This window comes from Lynx canadensis, chromosome A3 (genome assembly GCF_007474595.2).
Source record: "Lynx canadensis isolate LIC74 chromosome A3, mLynCan4.pri.v2, whole genome shotgun sequence".
Taxonomy (NCBI): domain Eukaryota; kingdom Metazoa; phylum Chordata; class Mammalia; order Carnivora; family Felidae; genus Lynx; species Lynx canadensis.
The window spans coordinates 51,235,458-51,257,349 of NC_044305.1; the positions used below are offsets into that span (position 1 = coordinate 51,235,458).

The following is a 21,892-nucleotide window of genomic DNA, read 5'->3' on the forward strand; positions in this document are numbered from 1 at the left end:
CATGATCTCACAGTTTGTGAGTTTCGAGCTCCACATTGGGCTTGCTGTTGTCAGCACAGAGCCTGCTTCAGATCCTCTAACTACCCCCTTTCTGCCCCTCCCCCACTCACACTCTGTCTCAAAAATTAACATTAAAAAAAAAAGTGGACAGACAACAGCTCAAACCTGTGTTGTTCAAGGGATCAACTGTATATATGAAATACTAAATGAACAAAGAAATGGATCTGCAGATTGAAAGAGCACAATAGTGATCCAAGAAAATTTGCTTCAGAACATTCAACAGCAAGATATACCCTAAACTTCATAGATAAAATAATTGTTAGCCAACCAAGCAAAACAATAAATAAATTACCACTAACGGAAAAAACAGGTTGTCCTCTGACTTCTCTGCAACAGTAAAAGCATGGTTTACAAAGTTTTGAACAAAAGAAAGGGAGATCTAAACTTACTCTACTCAGGCAAGATCTTGTTAAGTACAAAATGCCATCATTTTCAAACATGAAATGACTCAGCACCCCGCAAAGCACATCCTAAATTGGGGAAGGGGGAGTGTGGGACACACATGGGGGAGGGAGCAATTAAGAGATTGTTCAAAATTATGAACAAAGAAATGTAGAAGTTACAGTAAAAGAACTTGAATAGTGAATATAATTGAATGTAAAATTAAAATAAAGCAAAATAATAAGAAAACTAATATGAAGCACATGTACAAATTGTGGTCACAGAATGAAAAATATAAACTGTGATAATGTAAAAAAATAATGTAACTAAAAAACTCAGAAATGGAGGAAGAGAGATTGAAAGTGCACTATTGCTGATGTCTTCATCTTTTTTGGCTGGGAGTCAATACTGTCTAAAACTGAAAACAGTATTCAAAATCCAGTATACATTTAAAAATGACTACAATGACAAATTTTATGTTTTTATTTTATAATAAAAAAAAGACTCAATGCTTTTTAACTTATTTTTCAATTTTTTTCATGTTTTATTTATTTTTGAGAGAGAGAGGATTTTTACCTTGTTCTTACCAGAAGGAATTTTTGATACAAAATATAACTCAAATCCATTTCATCTTTCCTATTAAACAGATTTAAGTATGTACACTAAATGGTTTTAATGTTTAGTTTTTATTTTTTTTATTTAAAAATTTTTTTAATTTCTTTTTTTAATTTACATCCAAGTTAGTTAGCATATAGTGCAACAATGATTTCAGGAGTAAATTCCTTAATGCCCCTTACTCATTCAGCCCATCCCCCCTCCCACAACCCCTCCAATAACCCTCTGTTTGTTCTCCATATTTAAGATTCTCTTATGTTTTTGTCTCCCTCCCTGTTTTTATGTTATTTTTGCTTCCCTTCCCTCGTTTTCATGTGTTTTGTATCTCAACATCCTCATATCAGTGAAGTCATATGATATTTGTCTTTCTCTAAGTTCGCTTAGCATAATACCCTCTAGTTCCATCCATGTAGTTGCAAATGGCCAGATTTCATTCTTTTTGATCGCTGAGTAATACTCCATTGTATATATACACCATGTCTTCTTTGTCCATTCATCCATCAATAGACATTTGGGCTCTTTCCTTTTTTTTTTTTAATTAAATTTTTTAATATATGAAATTTATTGTCAAATTGATTTCCATACAAGACCCCGTGCTCATCCCAAAAGATGCCCTCTTCAATACCAATCACTCACCCTCCCCTCCCTCCCACCCCCCCATCAACCCCCAGTTTGTTCTCAGTTTTTAAGAGTCTTTTATGCTTTGGCTCTCTCCCACTCTAACCTCTTTTTTCTTTTTTTCCTTCCCCTCCCCCAAGGGTTTCTGTTAAGTTTCTCAGGATCCACATAAGAGTGAAAACATATGGTATCTGTCTTTCTCTGTATGGCTTATTTCACTTAGCACAACACTCTACAGTTCCATCCACGTTGCTACAAAGGGCCATATTTCATTCTTTCTCATTGCCACGTAGTACTCCATTGTGTATATAAACCACAATTTCTTTATCCATTCATCAGTTGATGGACATTTAGGCTCTTTCCATAATTTGGCTATTGTTGAGAGTGCTGCTATAAACATTGGGGTACAAGTGCCCCTATGCATCAGCACTCCTGTATCCCTTGGGTAAATTCCTAGCAGTGCTACTGCTGGGTCATAGGGTAGGTCTATTTTTAATTTTCTGAGGAACCTCCACATGGTTTTCCAGAGTGGCTGCACCAGTTTGCATTCTTACCAACAGTTCAAGAGGGTTCCCATTTCTCCATATCCTCTCCAGCATCTATAGTCTCCTGATTTGTTCATTTTGGCCACTCTGACTGGTGTGAGGTGATATCTGAGGGTGGTTTTGATTTGTATTTCCCTAATGAGGAGCGACGTTGAGCATCTTTTCATGTGCCTGTTGGCCATCCGGATGTCTTCTTTAGAGAAATGTCTATTCATGTTTTCTGCCCATTTCTTCACTGGATTATTTGCTTTTCAGGTGTGGAGTTTGGTGAGCTCTTTATAGATTTTGGATACTAGCCCTTTGTCTGATATGTCATTTGCAAGCATCTTTTCCCATTCCGTCGGTTGCCTTTTAGTTTTGTTGATTGTTTCCTTTGCTGTGCAGAAGCTTTGTATCTTCATGAGGTCCCAATAGTTCATTTTTTTAAATTCCCTTGCCTTTTAATTACCTTGCCTTTGGGGATGTGTCAAGTAAGAAATTGCTGCAGCAGAGGTCAAAGAGGTTTTTCCCTGCTTTATCCTCTAGGGTTTTGATGGTTTCCAGTCTCACATTCAGGTCCTTTATCCATTTTGAGTTTATTTTTGTGAATGGTGTAAAAAAGTGGTCTAGTTTCAATTTTCTGCATGTTGCTGTCCAGTTCTCCCAGCACCATTTGTTAAAGAGACTGTCTTTTTTCCATTGGATATTCTTTCCTGCTTTGTCAAAGATTAGTTGGCCATATGTTTGTGGGTCTAGTTCTGGGGTTTCTATTCTATTCCATTGGTCTATGTGTCTGTTTTTGTGCCAATACCATGCTGTCTTGATGATGACAGCTTTGTAGTAGAGGCTAAAGTCTGGGATTGTGATGCCTCCTGCTTTGGTCTTCTTCAAAATTACCTTGGCTATTCGGGGTAATTTGTGGTTCCATATGAATTTTAGGATTGCTTGTTCTAGTTTCGAGAAGAATGCTGGTGCAATTTTGATTGGGATTGCATTGAATGTGTAGATAGCTTTGGGTAGTATTGACATTTTGACAATATTTATTCTTCCAACCCATGAGCATGGAATGTTTTTCCATTTCTTTATATCTTCTTCAATTTCCTTCATAAGCTTTCTATAGTTTTCAGCATACAGACCTTTTACATCTTTGGTTAGATTTATCCCTAGGTATTTTATGCTTCTTGGTGCAATTGTGAATGGGATCAGTTTCTTTAGTCGTCTTTCTGTTGCTTCATTGTTAGTATATAAGAATGCAACTGATTTCTGGACATTGATTTTGTATCCTGCAACTTTGCTGAATTCATGTATCAGTTCTAGCAGACTTTTGGTGGAGTTTATCGGATTTTCCATGTATAATATCATGTCATCTGCAAAAAGAGAAAGCTTGACTTCATCTTTGCCAATTTTGATGCCTTTGATTTCCTTTTGTTGTCTGATTGCTGATGCTAGAACTTCCAACACTATGTTAAACAACAGCAGTGAGAGTGGACATCCCTGTCGGGTTCCTGATCTCAGGGAAAAAGCTCTGAGTTTTTCCCCATTGAGGATGATGTTAGCTGTGGGCTTTTCATAAATGGCTTTTATGATGTTTAAGTATGCTCCTTCTATCCCGACTTTCTCGAGGGTTTTTATTAAGAAAGGATGCTGAATTCTGTAAAATGCTTTTTTTGCATCGATTGACAGGATCATATGGTTCTTATCTTTTCTTTTATTAATGTGATGTATCACATTGATTGATTTGTGAATGTTGAACCAGCCCTGCATCCCAGGAATGAATCCCACTTGATCATGGTGAATAATTCTTTTTATATGCTGTTGAATTCGATTTGCTAGTATCTTATTGAGAATTTTTGCATCCATATTCATCAGGGATATTGGCCTGTAGTTCTCTTTTACTGGGTCTCTGTCTGGTTTAGAAATCAAAGTAATACTGGCTTCATAGAATGAATCTGGAAGTTTTCCTTACCTTCCTACTTTTTGGACCCGCTTGAGAAGGATAGGTATTATCTCTGCTTTAAACGTCTGGTAGAACTCCCCTGGGAAGCCATCTGGTCCTGGACTGTTATTTGTTGAGAGATTATTGATTCATTTTCTTTGCTGGTTATGGGTCTGTTCAAGTTTTCTATTTCCTCCTGTTTGAGTTTTGGAAGTGTGTGGGTGTTTAGGAATTTGTCCATTTCTTCCAGGTTGCCCAGTTTGTTGGCATATAATTTTTCATAGTATTCCCTGATAATTGCTTGTATCTCTGAGGGATTGGTTGTAATAATTTCATTTTCATTCATGGTTTTACCTATTTGGGTCATCTCCCTTTTCTTTTTGAGAAGCCTGGCTAGAGGTTTATCAATTTTGTTTATTTTTTCAAAAAAACAACTCTTGGTTTCATTGATCTGCTCTACAGTTTTTTTAGATTCTATATTGTTTATTTCTGCACTGATCTTTATTATTTCTCTTCTTCTGCTGGGTTTAGTCTGTCTTTGCTGTTCTGCTTCTATTTCCTTTAGGTGTGCTGTTAGATTTTGTATTTGGGATTTTTCTTGTTTCTTGAGATAGGCCTGGATTGCAATGTATTTTCCTCTCAGGACTGCCTTTGCTGCATCTCAAAGCGTTTGGATTGTTGTATTTTCATTTTCGTTTGTTTCCATATATTTTTTAATTTCTTCTCTAATTGCCTGGTTGACCCACTCATTCGTTAGTAGGGTGTTCTTTAACCTCCATGCTTTTGGAGGTTTTCCAGACTTTTTCCTGGGGTTGATTTCAAGCTTCATAGCATTGTGGTCTGAAAGTATGCATGGTATGATCTCAATTCTTATATACTTATGAAGGGCTATTTTGTGACTTGGTATATGATCTATCTTGGAGAATGTTCCATGTGCACTCGAGAAGAAAGTATATTCTGTTGCTTTGGGATGCAGAGTTCTAAATTTATCTGTCAAGTCCATCTGATCCAATGTATCATTCAGGGCCCTTGTTTCTTTATTGACCGTGTGTCTAGATGATCTATCCATTGCTGTAAGTGGAGTATTAAAGTCCCCTGCAATTACCACATTCTTGTCAATAAGGTTGCTTATGTTTGTGAGTAATTGTTTTATATATTTGGGGGCTCCCGTATTTGGCGCATAGACATTTATAATTGTTAGTTCTTCTTGATGGATAGACCCTATAATTATTATATAATGCCCTTCTTCATCTCTTGTTACAGCCTTTAATTTAAAATCTAGTTTGTCTGATATAAGTATGGCTACTCCAGCTTTCTTTGGACTCCCAGTAGCATGATAAATAGTTCTCCCTCCCCTCACTTTCAATCTGAAGGTGTCCTCAGGTCTAAAATGAGTCTCTTGTAGACAGCAAATAGATGGGTCTTGTTTTTTATCCATTCTGATACCCTATGTCTTTTAGTTGGTGCATTTAGTCCATTTACATTCAGTGTTATTACAGAAAGATATGGGTTTAGAGTCATTGTGATGTCTGTATGTTTCATGCCTGTATCAACGTCTCTGGTACTTTGTCTCACAGGATTCCCCCTTAGGATCTCTTGTAGGGCTGGTTTAGTGGTGATGAATACCTTCAGTTTTTGTTTGTTTGGGAAGACCGTTATCTCTCCTTCTATTGTAAATGACAGATTTGCTGCATAAAGGATTCTCGGCTGCATATTTTTTCTGTTCATATTAAAGATTTCCTGCCATTCCTTTCTGGACTCCCAAGTTTCAGTAGAGAGATCAGTCACGAGTCTTATAGGTCTCCCTTTATATGTTAGAGCACGTTTATCCCTAGCTGCTTTCAGAATTTTCTCTTTATCCTTGTATTTTGCCAGTTTCACTATGATATGTCGTGCAGAAGATCGATTCAAGTTATGTCTGAAGGGAGTTCTCTGTGCCTCTTGGATTTCAATGCCTTTTTCCTTCCCCAGATCAGGGAAGTTCTCAGCTATGATTTCTTCAAGTACACCTTCAGCACCTTTCCCTCTCTCTTCCTCCTCTGGAATACCAATTATGCAAGATTATTTCTCTTTAGTGCATCACTTAGTTCTCTAATTCTCCCCTCATACTCCTGGATTTTTTTCTCTCTTTTTCTCAGCTTCCTGTTTTGCCATAATTTTATCTTCTAGTTCACCTATTCTCTCCTCTGCCTCTTCAATCCGAGCTGTGGTCACCTCCATTTTATTTTGCAGTTCATTTATAGCATTTTTTAGCTCTCCTGCTGTTTCTTAGTCCCTTGATCTCTGTAGCAAGAGATTCTCTGCTGTCCTCTATACTGTTTTCAAGCCCAGCGATTAATTTTATGACTATTGTTAAATTCACTTTCTGTCATATTGTTTAAATCCTTTTTGATCAGTTCATTAGCTGTCACTACTTCCTGGAGATTCTTTTGAGGGGATTTCTTCCGTTTCATCATTTTGGATAGTCCCTGGAGTGGTGGGGACCTGCAGGGCACTTCCCCTGTGCTGTCTTGAATAACTTGCGTTGGTGGGTGGGGCTGCAGTTAGACCTGATGTCTGCCCCCAGCCCACTGCTGCAGCCACAGTCCGAAAGGTGTGTAACTTCTCTTCCCCTCTCCTAGGTGTGGGATTCACTGTAGGGTGGTGTGGCCCCTGTCTGGGGTACTTGCACACTGCCAGGCTTGTGGTGGTGGGGATCTGGCGTATTAGCTGGGGTGGATCGGTAAGGTGCACAGGGGCGGGAAGGGCAGGCTCAGCTCGCTTATCCTTTGGTGATCCGCTTCAGGGGGGGCCCTGCAGCACCGTGAGGGAGTCAGATCTGCCACCGGAGGGATGGATCCGCAGAAGTATAGCGTTGGGTGTTTGCCAGGTGCAAGCAAGTTCCCTGACAGGAAGTGGTTCCCTTTGGGATTTTGGCTGGGGGATGGGCTAGGGAGATGGCGCTGGCGAGAGCCTTGTTCCCTGCCAAGCTGAGCTCTGTCGTCTGGGGCTCAACAACTCTCCCTCCTGTTGTCCACTAGCCCTCCCGCTCTCTGAGCAGAGCTGTTAACTTATAACCTTCCAGATGTTAAGTCCTGCTTGCTGTGAGAACACACTCGGTCTGGCCCCTCTGCTTTTGCAAGTCAGACTCGGGGCTCTGTTTTGCCAGTGGGATGCTCCTCCACCCCGGGTCCCTCCCGCCAGTCCATGTAGCATGCACCACCTCTCCGCCCTTCCTGCCCTCTTCCGTGGGCCTCTTGTCTATGCTTGGCTGCAGAGAATCCATTCTGCTAGTCTTCTGGCGGTTTTCTGGGTTATTTAGGCAGGTGTGGGTGGAATCTAAGTGATCAGCAGGACGCGGTGAGCCCAGCGTCCTTCTATGCCGCCATCTTCTCCCCTCCTCTTTAATGTTTATTTTTGAGAGAGAGAGAGAGAGAAGGAGGGAGGGAGGCAGCCAGACCATGAGCGGGGAAGGGGCAGAAAGAGAGGGAGACACAGAAACCGAAGCAGGCTTTAGGCTCTGAGCTGTCAGCATAGAGCCTGACACAGGGCTTGAAATCACAAACCGTGAGATCATGATCTGAGCCAAAGTCAGATGCTTAACCAACTGAGCTACCCAGGCACCCCTTAACTAACTGGAATTTAAATAAAAACTTGAAAAAAAATAGATTTCATTAAGTAACATGTATAATAAATCCCATTTCTGTAAAAGTATTTCCATCTGCTTATCCATTCATCCATATTTTCACATGTACACAACAGAAAGGTGCCCGAAATAACATTTACTTAATGTTAATGATGGTGTTTTTTTTTTTTTTTTTTTTAAGGTAGGCTCCACAGCCAGCATGGAGCCCAATGACAGGGCTTTAACTTAAGACCTGAGCTGAGATCAACAGCTACAGATGCTTAAGTGAGCCACCCAGGCACCCTGATGGTCATTTCTAAATGATAAAGTTTATGGTGATGCTTAAACAACAACAACAACACGCTTTCTACACTTCTTCTTAACTTGATTTTTTTCCTTTAGCTCTAAAAGTTTATTTATATTTAATATTAGGTTGTGGTTAAATATGCATAAAACTTAACATTTTAACCATTTTTAAGTGTAGAGTTTGTTAGTGTTAAATACATTCACATTGTTGTGCAGACATCCATCTCCAGAAATTTTCCATTTTTCCTAACAGAAACTGCACCCATGAAACACTAACACCCACCTCCATGTGTTCCCTCAGCTCCTGGCAACCAACATTCTACTTCTCTCTTTATAGATTTGATTATTCTAGGTATTTTGTGTAAGTAGAATCATGTAATATTTGTTTTTTTATGTCTGGCTTATTTCACTTAACATAATGTCCTCCAGGTTCATCCAGGTTGTAGTAGGTATCAAAATTTCCTTCCTTTTTAAAGCTGAATAATATTCCATTTTATGTATACATCACATTTTCCCTTGCTGCTTTCAAGATTCTCTCTTTGACTTTTGACAATATAATTATCATGTGTGTTTACTGTAGGCACTTTGAGTTTATCCTGAAGTTCACCGAGCTCTGGAATTTGGTGAACGTCTTAGATTTGTAAAACCATGTCCTTCCTCAAATTTGATAAGTTTTCAGCCATTATTTCTTCAAATAGATTATGAAGAGGCAGATTATTCTACTCTTTTCTCTCTCTTCTTCTGGAGCTACCATAATGTGTATATTGATTTACTTAATGATGTCTCGTAAGTCTTTTAGGCCCTGCTCTGTTCTTTTTTCTTCATTCTTCCTTTTACTCCTCAGTCTCAATAATGCGTCTTTTTAAAAAAAATTTTTTTTTAAGTTTTTATTTCTTGAGAGAGAGAGAGACAGAGAGAGAGAGAGAGAGTGCACGCAAACGCATGAGCAGGGAAGAGGCAGAAAGGGAAGGAGAGAGAAATCCTAGCAGGCTCCACACAGCGCAGAGCCCGATGCAGGGCTCAAACCCATGAACCATGAGACCATAACCTGAGCCAAAGTTGGGACACTTAACCAACTGAGCCACCCAGGGGTCCCTCAAATGCTCTGTCTTTAAGTTCACTGACTCTTTCTTCTGCCTGTTTGAATCTGTTGAAGCTGTCTAGTGCTTTTTCAACTCAGTTATTGTATTTTTCAGCTCCAGAATTTCTAATTGGTTCTTTTTATAATTTCTACCTCTTTGTTGAAATTTTCACTTTTTCATAGTTTTCCTGATTTCTTTTGGTTCTGTGTTTTCTTTTAGCTCTTTGAGGATATATAAGGCAGTTGCCTTACAATTTTTTTTTAAGTTTATTTATTTGAGAAAAAGAAAGAGAGGATCCCAAGCAGGCTCTCTGCTCAGCATGGAGGCCAACGCGGGGCCCAATGTCACAACCATGAGATCATGACCTGAGCCAATATCAAGAGTCAGATGTTTAACCAACTGTACCATCTAGGTGCCCCAAGACAGTAGTTTTAAAGTCTTTGCTGAGAGAATCTACTGCATGTTTCTTTAGGGATATTTTCTCAAGATTTATTTTGTTTTGTTTTGAATGGGCCATGTTTCCTGTTTCTTTGTATGCCTTGTAATTTTTGGCTGAAAATTTATTATTTGAAAAAACAGTCACCTTTCCTAGTCCTTGCAGACTGGTATGGAAGATCTCCTTCATTAATTAGCAGTCCTCTGGGACCTTGGGAACAGTGTTGGGTATAGGCCTAAGGTCTTCTCTGGTCTTTTTTAGGCATAAGTCCTGTCTGGGCCTGTGTGTGTGCTTTTTCTTTTCCCAATTTCCCCTGATTGCTTTTACATGTCTTAATTTTCCAGAGTCTCACCCCAGCTTACTCTTGAGACATTAAATGTTATACTGTATTCCTCTGTCCATAATTTCTTGTCCCATGCATCTGTAGGTCTACAGTCCCCCTGCAACTATCGAGTGCCATGGTGCCTACCACTGCCTTTCTCAGCCTTCAGTCTGAGATCCAAGCTATTAGCAAACATCCTAGTCTGTACTCTAAGTCAGGCAAGAGAGAAACCAATCCTTTGGGCAACCGAGATAGGCCAGAATACTGAAGATTAGTTCTACCTTGTCTTTTCTGTCCCAAGGGAGGGAGCAAGGAATTGAGCCACTTCCTCCCATCTGCCCTGTACCACTCCAGGGATGGGATGGTGCAGAGGCAACAAAAAGGTAACAAAATTTCCTATAATTTTGATTATGGCTTTCTTGAATGTGTATTAGGTTGAATGCTACAGATCTCTGACTGGTTTCCAGAGCTCCTATAAAGTTAATTTAGTCTGTAGTTGTTAAATTGATATTTATGGGAGGAATGAGGGTCTGGAGCACCCCAGTATCCCATCTTGCTGATATCTATCTTTACTTGAATTTTAAAATAATAAACATATACTTTGAATCCCCCAAAAAAGACTTTAAAGAAAACAGAATTTTTAGAGAGTAAAATGAAATTCAGTCTAAGTATGAAATAAAGTATATGTTGGTTCAGTTGGGAATGTAACAGAAAGTCTAATTTGTAGTGGCTTAATCAAACAGATTAGTGTTTCTCTCTTAAGAGGTAGGCACTTCCTAGAACTGGTCAGGTACAAGACTATGCTATCAGAAACCCAAACTTTTCATTTCAGACTCTTTGTTTCTTCAAGTGTAATTCATGATCAAAAGGCTCTAGACAACAAGACAAAAAGAAGGATGTAGACTAGGAACAGTGCCAATCATCTGTTCCTTCTTATCAGAAAATCAAAAGCAAAAGGTTTCCAGGAAATTCTCAGTGAACTTCTAATTTCCCCTTCACTGACCACATGTGTGTCATGTATGTGGCCATTCCTGCCAGCAAAAGAGCTGAGAGAAGGTGAAGGAGAAAGATGAGAATGGTGATGGGGCAGCCAACCCATAATGTTTGCCACAAGGGGCTAAATTAAATTACCTCTTGAAAACAATTTTTTTCAATGTTTTCTTGAGTCACAGTATTTTATGTAAATTTATACTCCATACACTTGGTGGGAGGTGTTTAAATCTTCAATTTGAGAAAGGATTACCTAAAGACACAATCTCAGTGACAGGTTACTTTCAATAGTAAGGGGAGAGTGGCATAAGAACTCCCTACACCAACATTATACTAATATCTGACAAAATACTGTATTAGTAGGCAACTTAAGACAATAACCACATTCTTATAAATTTAAAAGTCAATCACTGAAATCTCTCAAGAGAATTATTTATCCAAGATCTGCCAACATTTCTAATCGTGGTATGTTTTTAAAAAGTATGTGCTATCAGCAATACAGCACAGTCTTTGATAAAGAATATGTCTGCAAATATTAGACATCAGCTTGTTGATAACTGACTAGAATACTTTACGCAGTTTACACACTAAGAATTTAAGTCTATATTTCCCAGGTAGCAGCTATTTTAATCTTTTCAGAATTCTAAGGCAAAGTGGTAATCAGAATAAAATTATTTCTAAATCAAACTCTCAACTCTCAGACATATTAACAAGTTATTACATGGGACAAAATGTGTAATATTTTAATAATAAGGCTTTTTTACTTCTAGTTCTGATGGTTCCAAAGTTCTAATATGGCAACATTCAACACCAGCCAAAAAAGTTCAGCTGCCCATCCTTGCACTGAATAAAGGTCACTAATACTTAAACAGGAAACAAGAGCAATAGTGAGAAGGACATGCATAGGTAATCTTTTGAAAACATGCAACTCTACATAAACTCCCCCCTTAAGTATTTTTTCCAAGTCTACCATCATTCTTTTTTGGAACAAGGCAGGTTGTAAAACACACTGAAGATTATTTCATGAAAGACGAGAGGGAGTCTGTCATGGGCCTGAGGTGGGGAAATGTACTATAGTCCAGGGACAAGATCTCTCTCTGGAACAGGACAATCCCACACAAAGTGCTCAAATCCTTGGTCCTCCTTCTACTTCTTCATTCTTGAGAGAATTCCAAAGTTTCCTCCCATCCCCTTTTTTTCTTTCTCTTTTAATCCCTGGAACACAGTAAATGCTACCACCACTCTCTGCTCTGGAATCCCTTGGTTCTGGGGTCCTCAGTCCAAGGGAAGTTTCTCCCTTGTCTCTACCTTCTCCTTCTGAAAGACATTTATTCCTCATCACTGCCCTGGCCATAGCCATGTGATGTGAAACAAGTCACATCATTTCTCAGGGCATCAGGTACCCATTTATCTACAGGAATACCATGTTTTATTCACTTCATTGATTTCACTGATACTGTGTTTTTTTACTAATTAAAAGTTTGTGGCAAGCAAGCCTATCTGTGCCATCTTTCAACAGCACTTGCTCACTTCATGTCTCTATGTCACATTTTGTAATTCCTGCAATATTTCATTATGATTTTTGGCTATTAATATATTTGCTATGGTGATCTGTGATCAGTAATCTTTGATGTTATTTTAATTGTTTTAGGGTGCCACAAATCACACTCGTATGTAAGACGGTGAACTTCATTGATACATGTTGTGTGTTTTCTAACTACTCCACTGACCAGTCATTCCCTCGTCTCTCCCTCATCTCCTCAGGCCTCCCTATTCCCTGAGACACAACACTATTGAAATTAGGCCAATTCATAATCCTGTGATGGCCTCTACATGTTCAAGTAAAAGGAAGAGCTCAGGAAGGAAGGCATGCTGAAACCAAGATATGCCAAAAGCTAGGTGTCTTACACCAAACAGCCAAGGTGTGAATGCAAGGAAAAGTTCTTGAAGGGAATTAAAAGTACTACTCCAGTTAAGTACATGGATGATAAAGTGAAACAGCCTTATTGCTGATATGGGGAAATTGTGGTCTGTATAGAAGATCAAACCAGCCACAGCATTCCCTTAAGTCAAAGACTAAACCAGTGCAAGGCCCTAACTCTTTTCAATTGTATGAAGGCTAAGAGAGGTGAGGAAACTGCAGAAGAAAAGTCTGAAGATAGCAGAGGTTGGTTCATGAGGTTTAAGGAAAGAAGCCATCTCCATAACATAAAAGTACAAGGTAAAGCAGCAAGTGCTAATGTAGAAGCTGCAACAAATTACCCAGAATGTCTAGCTAAGATAATGAAGATGGCTACACCATACACCAGATTTTCAGTGTAGATGAAACATCTTCTATTGGAAGAAGATGCCATCCAGGACTTTATAGCTAGAGAGAAGTCAATGCCTGGCTTCAAAGGTTCAATGGATATACTGACTCTTTTGTTAAGAGGTAATGCAGCTGGTGACTTTAAGTTGATGCCAATGCTCATTTACCATTCAAAAAATCCTAGGGCCTTTAAGAATTATGCTAAATCTACTCTGCCTGTGCTCTGTCAATAGAACAAAGCCTGGATAACAGCACATCTGTTAACAACATGATTCAGTGAATATTCTAAGCCTATTATTGAGACCTACTGCTCAGAAAAGAAAATTCCCTTCAAAATATTACTGGTCATTGACAATGCACCTGGTCACCCAACAGCTCTCATGGAGATATACAACATCCATTTGGCAGCCCATGTATCAAGAAGTAATTTTGACTTTCAAGTCTTATTATTTAAGAAATACATTTTGTAAGGATATAGCTGCCATAGATGGTGATTCCTCTGATGGTTCAGGGCGAAATCAATTAAAAACCTTCTGGAAAAAATTCACCACTCTAGATGTCATTAAGAACACTCATGATTCAAGGAAACACATCAAAATATCAATACTAACAGGAGTTTGGAAAAGGTTGATTCCAATCCTCATGGATGACTGAGGGGTTCAAGACTTTGTGGAGGAAGTAACTACAGATGTAGTAGAAAGAGCAAGAGAACTAGAATTCCAAGTGCAGCCTGAAGATGTGACTGAATTGCTGCATTCTCATGATAAAACTTGGAAAGATGAGGAGTTGCTTCTTATAAATCAGCAAAGAATATGGTTTCTTGAGATGGAATCTACTCTTGGTGAAGATTGCTGAAATGACAACAAATGATTTTAGAATATTCCATAAACTTAGTAGATAAAATAAAGCAGAGGCAAGGTTTGAGAGGACTGACTCCAATTTTGAGAGAAGTTCTACTGTGGGTAAAATGCTACCAAACAGTATCACATGAAGGGAAGAGTTAATTGACGTGGCAAACTTCATTGTCTTATTTTAAGACATTTGCCACAGCCACCCAAAACTTCAGCAACCACCACCCTGATCAATCAGCAGCCATAAACATGGTGGCAAGACCCTCCAACAGCAAAAATACTACAACCTACTGAAAGCTTAGATGATGGTTAACATTTTTTGGTAATATGTAATATATATATATATATATAATATATAATATATATTACAGTAAATGAGGAGGGAGGGGCAGAAGGGGAGGAAGAGAATCTTAAGCCAGCACAAAGCCTAACACAGGGCTCGATCTCATGACCATGAGATCATGACCTGAACCCAAATCAAGAGTTGGATGCTAAGGGAAGAGCCAGGATGGCAGAACAGCATGGAAGTCTTTTTGTGTCTCATATCCATGAAATACAGCCAGATCAACACTAAACCATACTGCACACCTAGAAAAGTGAATGGAGGATTAACACAACAATCTGCACAACAAAATTTAGCAGATACATGGCATGGGGAGGAGAACTGGGGGGAAAGAGAAGCCGCAGAAGGCAGGGAGCTGTTTTCGCTTGTGGAGAGAGAACAGAGACAGGGGGAGAGTACAGGAAAAGCACGCCCCACTCCCCACCCCCCAAAGCAGCTGTAGAGAAAGTAGAAAAGAGGAAACAGCCACAGGGACTGAACTAAAAAGGGAGAAAGGAGAAAGCAAAGGGTGTAAATTCCATTAAGACTCTACAAAGAGGGGGAGTGCAGAGTCTGAAACACTGCAGCTCAGTACCTGGTGGTGCTCTGGTGGGAAGGGCAAATCCCCCAGGAGAAGAGTGAGATCCGGGGATCCTCAGGCTACACAGGAGAGGCAGTTCCCCTGCTGGGAAGACATCTGGTAAAGGCTGTGTGGCCACCCCGCAGGCAAAAGTTCCACAATCACTGAACAACCACATTCACTGGTGCTGGAACAAGGTCATTAAGGTTTGTGAAGCCTGGCGCTAGATGTGTGTTGTGATTTTCCATAATCCCTTAAATACTGCTGCTACATGATCCTATGAACTTTTTCTGAGGCGGGTTTGTACACAGCAGCAGTATCTGGGCATCGGTAGCAGCACGTTCCTGCAAATATTCCTGGGTGTGGCCGGCATCTGGCCATTGCTCAGTGAGACTCTCCCTCAGGAGGTCTGAGCAGGTCAAAGTTGCAGTCCCTTAGAGTGAGGGGTCGGGAAACACAGCTGCATCTGACAGAAAACTCAGGAGGGAGGTGCCGCCTGGGAACCTGACAGTTTGGTCACAGACAGTGTAAAAGCAGGGGGCAGGTGGAAGCTGAAGACAAAGGACAGGTGTGTGATTGCTGAGCAGGAAGAGCACAGAGTTCTGATACTAGAGACAGCGTAGCTGGGTGATGCATTTTCACCCCTCCCGCACATGGGAATACATGCCTACAAGCCCCCCAACAATCCACCCCAGTAAGCTAATAGAGCCATCTAGTGGAGAATGGAGCTGTTATACTAAGCCCAGCCCAACTGGGCCAACCTCACACTTCAGGAACATCGCAAGACTCTCCGCCTGCTTAGTTTACAGACTACAAAATGCTTCAAAGTTTGACTTTTAGGGGAAAACGATGTAATTTCAATTGTATTTCAGTCTGTTTGCTGGTCCATCTATTCAATTTTCATTTTTCTTTCTCATTTCTTTTCTTTATTACAGGACTAGAAAAAACAATTTTATTTCAATTTTTATTAAAAATATTTTTCTTTTTTTCTACTATATTTTTTACTTTTTTCGTAAAGTTTCAAATTCCATTTTACTTTCATCATTTCATTTTATTCTATTTCACTGTATTCATTTTTTTCAAATTTTCAAATGTTTTCCTTTTTTCTTCCCTTTTTTTCTCTAATCTATCAATCTCCTTTTAACAGCCAGACCAAAACACACCTAGAATCTAGCGTTTATTTGATTTTTATGTGTTGTTGATAATTTTTTAGTTTCAATTTCTTTTACCTTATTAATTCCTTTTCTTCCTTCAAAATGACGAAATGAAGGAATTCACCCCAAAAGAAAGAGCAGAAAGAAAAGACAGCCAGGGACTTAATCAACAGAGATAAAAGCAAGATGTCTGAACAAGAATTTAGAATCATGACACTAAGAATACTAGCTGGCATTGAAAACAGATTAGAATCCCATTCTGTAGAGATAAAAGAAGTAAAAGCTAGTAAGGAGGAAATAAAAAATGCCATAACTGAGCTGCAAACTCAAATGGATGAGGTCAAAGCAGCAAATCAGTGATATAGAGGATAAACTTATGGAGGATAATGAAGCAGAAAAAAAAAGAGGGAGACTAAGACAAAAGAGCACATTTTAAGAATGAGAGAAATCAGTGACTCACTAAAAAGGAACAATATCAGAATCATAGGGGACCCAGAAGATGAAGAGAAAGAAAACATGGTAGAAGGGTTATGTGAGCAAATCACACTGGAAAACTTTACTAACCTGGGGAAAGACAAAGACATCAAAATCCATAGAGCACAGAGGACTCCCAGTAGAGTCAACAAAAACCGACCATCAACAAGGCATATCGTAGTCAAATTCATAAAATACTCAGGCAAGGAAAGAATCATGAAAGCAGCAAGGCAAAAAAAAGTCCTTAACCTACAAAGGAAGACAGATCAGGTTTGTAGCAGACCTATCCACAGAAACTTGGCAAGCCAGAAAGGAGTGGCAGAATATATTTAATGTGCTGAATCAGAAAAAATATGCAGCCAAGTATTGTTTATCCAGCAACGGTGTCACTCAAAATAGAAGGCGAGATTAAAAGTTTCCCAAACAAAAATTAAAGGAGTGTGTGACCACTAAACCAACCCTGAAAAAATTTTAAGCGGGACTCTCTGAGGGGAGAAAAGACAAAAAAAAAAACAACAAAAAAAAACAAAAAGCAACAAAGGACAAGAGAACACCACCAGAAACTCCAACTCTACAAGAAACACAATGGCAGTAAATTCCTATCTTTCAGTACTCACTCTAAACATCAGTGGACTAAATGCTCCAATCAAAAGAGGGTAACAGAAAGGATAAGAAAACAAGATCTGTCTATATGTTGTTTATAAGAGACCCACTTGAGACCTAAAGGAACTTTCAGATTGGAAGTAAGGGGATGGAGAACCATCTATCATGCTAATGGTCGCCAAAAGAAAGCCAGAGTAGCCATACTTAGACAATCTAGACTTTAAGACAGGCTGTGACACACTCAGATCAATGGAACAGAATAGAGAACCCAGAAATGGACCCACAAACGTATGGCCAACTAATCTTTGACAAAGCAGGAAAAAATGTCCAATGGAGTAAAGACAGTCTCTTCAGCAAGTGGTGCTGGGAAAACTGGACAGAAACATGCGGAAGAATGAACTTTCTTACACCATACACAAAAATAAACTCAAAATGGATGAAAGACCTCAATGTAAGACAGAAAGCCATCAAAATCCTATAGGAGAAAGCAGGCAAAAACCTCTTTGATCTTGGCTGCAGCAACTTCTTACTCAACACGTCTCCCGAGGCAAGGGAAATAAAAGCAAAAATGAACTACTGGGACCTCATCAAAATAAAAAGCTTCTGCACAATAAAGGAAATAATCAGCAAAACTAAAATTCAACTGATGGAACGGGAGAAGATATTTGCAAATGATATATCAGATAAAGGGGTAGTAACCAAAATCTATAAAGAACTTATCAAACTCAACAGCCAAAAAACAAATAATCCAGTGAAGAAATGGGCAAAAGACATGAATAGACACTTCTCCAAGGAAGACATCCAGATGGCCAATCAACACATGAAAACATGCTCAACATCATCACGGAAACACAAATCAAAACCACAATGAGATACCACCTTACACCTGTCAGAATGGCTAACATTAACAACTTAGGCAACAACAGATATTGGTGAGGATGCAGAGAAAGAAGATCTCTTTTGCACCTTTGATGGCAATGCAAGCTGGTGCAGCCACTCTGGAAAACAGTATGGAGGTTCCTCAAAAAACTAAAAATAGAACTACACTATGACCCAGCAATTGCACTACTAGGCATTTATCCACGGGATACAGATGTGCTGTTTCAAAGGGACACATGCACCCCCCATGTTTATAGCAGCACTATCAACAATAGCCAAATGTCTATCGATGGATGAATGGATAAAGAAAATGTGTATATATATATATATATATATATATATATATATATATATATATATACATACACAATAGAGTATTAACTCGGCAATCAAAAAGAATGAAATCTTGCCATTTGCAGCTACATGGATGGAACTGGAGGGTATTATGTTAAGTGAAATTAGTCAGAGAAAGACAAAAATCATATGACTTCACTCAGGAGGACTTTAAGAGGCAAAACAGATGAATATAAGGGAAGGGAAACAAAAATAATATAAAAACAGGGAGGGGGACAAAACAGAAGAGGCTCATAAATATGGAGAACAAACTGAGGGTTGCTGGAGGGGTTGATGGAGAGGGGAGGGGCTAAATGGGTAAGGGGCATTAAGGAATCTACTCCTGAAATCATTGTTGCACTATATGCTAATTTGGATGTAAATTTTAAAAAATAAAAAATAAAATTAAAAAATAATAATAAATAAAATAAAAGAGACTTGTCACAAGAGATGAAGAAGGGCATTATATCATAATTATAATAACTCATTGATAATAATACCATAATAGTAGGAGACTTGAACACCCCACTTATAGCAATGGACAGATCATGTAAACAAAATCAACAAGGAAACAATGGCTTTGAATGACACACTGGACCAGATGGACCAAACAGATATATTCAGAACATTTCATCCTCAAGCAGCGAAATATACATTCTTCTCCAGTGAACATGGAACGTTCTCCAGAATGGATCACATACTGAGACACAAATGAGCCCTCAACAAGTACAAAAATATCGGTATCATAACATGCATATTTCCAGACCACAATGCTATGAAACTTGAAATCAACCACAAGAAAAAATGTGGAAAGATAACAAGTACTTGGAGACTAAAGAACATCCTACTAAAGAATGATTGGGCTAACTAAGAAGTTAAAGAGGAAATTAAAAAGTATTTGCAAGCCAATGAAAATGATAACACCATAGCCCAAAACAACTGGGATGCAGGAAAGGCAGTCACAAAAGGGAAGTATATAGCAATCCATGCCTTCGCAAAGAAGGAAAAAAAGTCTCAGATACACAACCTAACCTTACACATTAAAGAGTTGGAAAAAGAACAGCAAATAAAACCCAAAATCAGCAAAAGACAGGAAATAATAAAGATCAGAGCAGAAATCAATGCTATCAAAACCAAAAATAAACAGTAGAACAGATCAATAAAACCAGAAGCTGTTTCTTCAAAAGAATTAACAAAATTGATAAACCACTAGCCAGTTGGATCAAAATGAAAAAGGAAAGGACCCCAAAAAATAAAATCAAGAATTAAAGAGATCACAACCAACACAGCAGAAATACAAATAATAAAATAATATTATGAGCAATTATATGCCAATAAAATGGGCAATCTGGAAGAAATGGACAAATTCCTAGAAACATATAAACTACCAAAATTAAAACAGGGAGAAATAGAAAATTTGAATAGTAAAGAAATTGAAATAGTAATCAAAAATCTCCTCCAAAACAAGAGTCCAGGGTCAGATGGCTTTCCAGGAAAATTCTACCAAACATTTAAGGAAGAATTAACACCTATTCTCTTGAATCTGTTCCAAAAAATAGAAATGGAAGGGAATCTTCCAAACTCTTTCAATGAAGTCAGCATTACCTTGATTCCAAAAACCAGATGAAGACCCCACTAAAAAGGAGTACAGACCAATTTCCCTGATGAACATGGATTCAAAAATCCTCAATAAGATATTAGCCAACCAGATCCAACAAAACATTATAAAAATTATTCACCAAGACCAAGTGGGATTTATACCTGGGATGCAGCGCTGGTTCAGTTCAATATCCACAAAACAATCAGTGTGATTCATCACATCAATAAAAGAAAGTAGGGATAGAAGGATCATACCTTGAGATCATAAAAGCCATATATGAAAGACCCAATGCTAAGATCATCCTCAATGGGGAAAAAAATGAGAGCTTTCCCCCTAAGGTCAGGAACAAGACAGGGATGTCCACTCTCACCACTGTTATTCAACATAATATTGGAAGTCTTAGCCTCAGCCATCAGACAACACAAAGAAATAAAAGGCATCCAAATCGGCCAGGAGGAGATCAAACTTTCACTCTTCACAGATGACATGGTACTCTATATGGAAAACCCAAAAGATTCCACCAAGAAACTGCTAGAACTGATTCAAGAATTCAGCAAAGTTGCAGGATATAAAATCAATGCACAGAAATCGGTTGCATTCCTATAAACCACCAATGAAGCAACAGAAAGAAATCAAGGAATTGATCCCATTTACAATTGCACCAAAACCCATAATATACCTAGGAAAAAAATCTAACCAAAGAGGTGAAAAATCTATACACTGAAAGCTATAGAAAGCTTATGAAACAAATTGAAGAAGACACAAAAAAAAAAATGGAAAAATATTCCATGCTCCTGGATAGGAAGAACAAATATTGTTAAAATGTCAATACTACCCAAAGCAATCTACATGTTCAATGCAATACCTATCAAAACAACACCAGTATTCTTCACAGAGCTAGAACAAACAATCCTACAATTTGTATGGAACCACAAAAGACCCCGAATAGCCAAAGCAATCTTGAAAAAGGAAACCAAAGCAGGAGGCATCACAATCCCACACTTCAAGCTGTATTACAAAGCTGTAATCATCAAGACAGTATGGTACTATCACAAAAACAGACACTCAGATCAATGGAACAGAATAGAGAACCCAGAAATGGATCCAAAATCATATGGCCAACTAATTTTTGACAAAGCAGGAAAGAATGTCCAATGGAATAAAGACACTCTCTTCAGCAAGTGGTGCTGGGAAAACTGGAGAGCGACATGCAGAACAATGAACCTGGACCACTTTGTTGCACCATACACAAAAATAAACTCAAAATGGGGCACCTGGGTGGCTCAGTCAGTTGAGTGTCCAACTTTGACTCAGGTCACGATCTCGTGGTCTGTGAGTTCAAGCCCCATGTTGGGCTCTGTGCTGACAGCTCAGTATCTGGAGCCTGCTTCAGATTCTGTGTCTCCCTCTCTCTCTGCCCCTCCCCCGCTCATGCTCGCGCTCTCTCTCTCTCTCTCTCTCTCTCTCTGTCAAACATAAACATTAAAAAAAAAAAACAAAAAAACAAACACTCAAAATGGATGAAAGACCTAAATGTGAGGTGGGAAGCCATCAAAATCCTCAAGGAGAAAGCAAGCAAAAACCTCTTTTACCTTGGCCATAGCAACCTCTTATTCAACATGTCTCTGGAGGAAGGGAAGCAAAAGCAAAAGTGAATTATTGGGACCTCATTAAAATAAAAAGCTTCTGCACAATAAAGGAAACAATCAGCAAAACTCAAAGGCAACCAATAGGATGGGAGGAGATATCTGCAAACGACATATCAGTTAAAGGGTTAGTATCCAAAATCTATAAACAACTTATCAAACTCAACAGCCAAAAACCAAATAATCCTGTGAAGAAATGGGCAAAAGGCACAAATAGACACTTCTCCAAGGAAGACATTCAGATGGCCAACCGACACATGAAAACATG

General features: G+C 38.8%; 1 protein-coding gene and 1 long non-coding RNA gene across 6 annotated transcripts in view; one reads left to right on the plus strand and one right to left on the minus strand.

Moving 5' to 3' along the window:
- The window catches only part of CCDC138 (coiled-coil domain containing 138), a 141,566-nt gene that overhangs the window by 9,299 nt on the left and 110,375 nt on the right, over positions 1-21,892 (minus strand). The window lies entirely within an intron of this gene.
- Positions 12,938-16,866, plus strand: LOC115510432. The gene is made up of 3 exons (XR_003967719.1): positions 12,938-13,024; positions 15,421-15,424; positions 16,857-16,866. It is a non-coding gene; the product is annotated as an uncharacterized LOC115510432 (long non-coding RNA).